The sequence below is a fragment of the Accipiter gentilis genome, chromosome 9 (genome assembly GCF_929443795.1).
Source record: "Accipiter gentilis chromosome 9, bAccGen1.1, whole genome shotgun sequence".
Classification (NCBI taxonomy): domain Eukaryota; kingdom Metazoa; phylum Chordata; class Aves; order Accipitriformes; family Accipitridae; genus Astur; species Astur gentilis.
This window is the reverse complement of record NC_064888.1, coordinates 36546367-36550722: the sequence shown is the minus strand read 5'-3', so window position 1 is coordinate 36550722 and position 4356 is coordinate 36546367. Positions and strand designations below refer to the sequence as shown.

The following is a 4356-nucleotide window of genomic DNA, read 5'->3' as shown; positions in this document are numbered from 1 at the left end:
AAAGAGAGTTTTACCTCTTTCTTTACAACTTCCCTACCCACCCCCCAAAAGTAAATTAATGTTATAGTGTTGCCCAAATCCACTGACAAGGCCAGCTTGTGTTGAGCATGGTTGAAACAATAAAACTCTATTGGTATCATCTGGTCTCACATAGGCACTTGAAAGGCAAGTACGAGGCCAAAGCAGGGGTGACTGTTAGCAATACAATCACTTCAGGAAGGCTGGAGCTTGCCCTTTGCTTCATGCTCCTAACCCTACCACCAAAAAAGAAAAGAGTGTTCTAGATGGTGAAACAATACCTGAACGGTTGCGCTTTTTTTCCCTACAGGATTTCTTCTTTCTTCATTCCTGTGCTGGAAAGCTCTGTCCCTTTACACACTGGAAATCCAAACAATGTGTAAGGATGTACCTTGAGGAGCAAATACTGCACTGACCCTAAGTCTGTCCTGCAGCCCACGTAAAGGGACCAACCCAGCTCCCTGTGAAAACATACGAGGAATACAGAGGGACCGATAAGGTACAAAACTCTCTGTTAACTTATGTTAAAAAAAAATTGCGCATCTGTCCAGAAAAGTCTCAGCTATTTACACAACCAGGAAACAGGTTACTTGCCTGGTGATGGTGGCACCAGAACAAGTGGATCCCCAAGGCGAGTGGATTCAATGACTGGATTCACCGCTGCTTTTAAGTGGACCTCTCCCAGGCTCTTCTGAATGCAGACAACTGTAACGTTTGCTGGCTGTCTTATTTTCTCCCAGCTGTCCTCTTAGGACTTCTCTTATTGTAACTTTACTTACCTACAGGTGAGAGAACTCAACTGCATGGTGGGAAACGTACCTGTGCTCTTCAAAAATTGTTAAGAAATGAGGGTTGTGCTCCCTGGTGAAGGTAGCAGTTGCACCATTAGCCATCGATAGATTAGCCATAGATGAAAAAAAGTCATCCGAAGCTGCATATTTTTATGCATGAGGTCATGTCTCCTTGTGCTGATTCTAGCTCAATGGGGGCTCAGTCCGGGGGCAAAAAAAGAAGAAGCTGAAAGTCTTCTTCATTGTAATGATTGCTTGAGTTTGCCTACACAACTACAAAGCTTTCCTGTCAACATCAAATTAGATAGCAATTTAGATAACATCAAGTTAGATAACATCAAGTAGTACTGATTAAACCAACCATTTAGACAAGATATAATGGCATATTATTGCATGTGAAGGAATTGCACTTAGGTTTTCCAGTATCCCTCTGTTGCTAGATTTAGTATCACATTACAGGAAGCCTGACTGGACAAACCTTGGCAAGATCTGATGATCTCATGTTCTTCGCTGTTCTGTTTTACACGCTGACATGCAGATGCTGATCTGCTTTGGAGGCAGTATGAGCTGGCTTTGCATCTTCTGCTATTCAAAAAGAACTAAGTTTTAGAGCCCCGTGTCCCAGAAGACCTGTGAGGATGAAGCTTTAGGCTGTATTTTGTCTCTTCAAGCCAAGACTATCTCCAGAAGAAACTGTACAAAGGATAATGTATTTTTATTGTGCTGATTAGTCAGTAAGGTTTTTAATGCCACAGGAAACTTGAGGGATGCAGCTATGAGTCTCCATATGGTTAACTCCTGAAGCACTTAAGTAATGTCCTGGGATAATATATTCCACACTTAGTTTAAAAAAACAACCAACAGACAAACAAACAAAAAAACCAACATAAAAATTTAAAAAGAAAATCACAAACCACAGTATCTGTAATATGAGAAGACAGAGGGTTCTCTCCTTTCTTATTACATGAAAATGTATTTTCTTTGATTTTGACCATCCTCTATGTGCTTTTTCACCCACTCAGCTGTGTTAGTCTACAGTACCCACTTAGCAATAGCCTGCTTGGATCTGTGTGTCCAGCAAAATCTTGCAAGTTACTCCTTGGCATCTTTATCGCATTTACCAATAACAGGCTATGTTTTTCCAGTTCTCCACCTGCACACAAGAACATGCACACTGTCTGCCAGACCAGTGCAGGACTTAATTTCCTTAGATGAGCTAATCAGCAAACAGGTGCCAGCTAAAGCAGAATGAACCAAGGCAATCACAGAAAAGTCATTGGAAGTTTTGTTCTCAGACAAATAAGAAAAAAGAAATGCATGAGATTTATTAACCATGAAATCTTCAGACGCTAAGAATCAGATATTACAAATTCTCACCATCCATCACGAATGTTGGACTAGAGAAGCACTAAGTACATCAGTGGTACTGCTGAAACTATTAACAGTTGGGTCCCGGGTGTAAGCAGTGGGCTACAGAAAGGAGATGTGTTTGCATGAAGATAAGCATTCCTCAGAAAAGCTGTGAACCCAAACTCTTAATGGCTACCGAGAATCATTTTTATATTGTTTACCAAAACCCAGTGCTTCTAAATGCTTCTCTGTTAGAAAAGGGTACTTTGTATTGCCGGTAAATGGGATATTGAGGAAGTGTGAAAGATGAGTCACCAAGCCACAGGGAAATAAAATGTAGTGTGAGCAACCGCAGCACCCTCACTTGGCCCTGTGGTCCTTCGATAGAGCATAACGCAGTTCCCTGCAGCCGTGGCCTCCGACAAGAGCTATGTTCAGCTCACTAGTGCGGATGAAGGTTAAGGATACTTATTCCAGCTGCCCCAGATGTGCCTACATGACCACGTTATTTAAACAGCTTGTAATTTTAGTAAGTACATTTATCTTGATCTTACAGGTGTGACTTCAAGGTTGAAGAGCTAAGCCCCATCTTCTCAGAGGATTCAGGTGATAACATACCTTCTTGGAGATGTGAAGCAACTCAGCTGAGGTCTGTGGCGAGGGCTAGGGCAGGAATCCTGGCACAGCTGTCCAGCAGGGCTGTCCTCTCCGTGTTTGGTATCCAAATTGTTACCATACCCTCCTGAGATGTTGAGATGGGGCAGATTCAAAGCAAAACCACCCTGGAAACTGGGCAAGTTGAGCCCAAACACAGAGTAACACAGGAGCAAAATGTTGAGCCAGAACAACGAGTAGGGAGGGAAGACAGGGCTGTGCTGCTGAATTCTGACCAAAACCTATTTCTGTAGATAAAGCTTGTGTCAAAAAACCAAAACAACAACAAAACACAAAATGCAAACCAAACACAGACCAGGATATTACCTAATGTTACTAAGAGTTAAAAGTAGGGGAAGTAGAAGGGAAAAGTCGATGGTGTGTGGTAGAGCAGCAATAACTTGTTTTTAAATCTTCATTGCATCTTTGACCTCCTCCTTCACCTAAATTTGAACCTGTGCTTGCTCTTAATGGTACCTATCTTGTATCAAGTGAACAGTCTCCCCCGGTAAATGCATCCTTCCAATAAAAGATGCCAAAAAGAAAGTTACTGTGGGAAGAGTCACACTGGTGAGAGTAACTGTAGGAAGCAAAGAAGAACTTGGCCTTGTGGAAAAGCAGTATTTTCACTGTCCTGAGAGGGTTTCACAAATAACTTGGCATATACTTTGAAAATGTCCTTGACGGTGCCCTTTTAAGCAACGAGAAAGCAGGCAAGCTCGTGTTACAGCATCAGATAAGCTGAGCAACTGGTGCGGAGGAAGTATTAATGCCCACAAATCTCCTGTGTAAAATCAAGCACAGACAATTACCTTGGTTATGAACCACGGCGGTGTAACAGGCTTCAGCTAGCAGCCTGTCCAGCTGCTTTTTGGCATGGATCCTGAACAGACCTTGCAGTTGGTCCTAAATCTTCGGATACTTTCCTCCTCCCCCACACGCTTGGCTAGTAGCCGTTCCGATTACATTCAGCATTCACAGAGCTGCTGATGGCTGCCCTTTTCCTAGAGATATGGGCAGCTCGGCCAAATTGCCATCGATGGGCTCTCTCCCAGGCTTTTGCAGTAAAACAGCAGAGGCTCTAAGTGAAAGGGGGATACAGTCCTGAAGAAGGAGAATTTCCTAGACAATCGCCATCCAGAACAGAGCTGTAATCAGCCAAAGAAATCTGTACTCCTTTCCTAATAGGAGGGAGAGAGGAACCCCCAAATACACCAGCTCCCCCCACCGCAGGCAATTCTGTTGCACAAATGCATCACTGTGAATCTCTGTGTATCTCTGTTAAAGACCTCAGGCCTCCCTCGAAGAGATTTAGCACACGACAGAGCTCACTCCTTTTAACTATCCACGGACTCCTTGTTCTTGACAAGGCCTGTTGTCAAAACCCCGCTCATTTTTCTGCTGCCATCCTTCTTACTATGTAATTTATACACGTTTGCCTGTGATTCTCTTCCCCTGCCTTTGACATCCTTTGTGCCTAAGCTGCTCCAGAGATCGAGCAGAGGCGTATGTATATTAATACGAGTGGATAACGGATGAGTAC

The 4356-nt window shown here is 43.3% G+C and overlaps 1 long non-coding RNA gene across 1 annotated transcript; it reads right to left on the bottom strand.

Annotated features, from left to right (window-relative positions):
• Positions 1-708: 708 nt before the first annotated feature.
• Positions 709-3713, bottom strand: LOC126042972 (uncharacterized). The gene is made up of 3 exons (XR_007507316.1): positions 3626-3713; positions 1288-2948; positions 709-797 (listed from the first exon to the last, which is right to left on the bottom strand). It is a non-coding gene; the product is annotated as an uncharacterized LOC126042972 (long non-coding RNA).
• Positions 3714-4356: the final 643 nt, after the last annotated feature.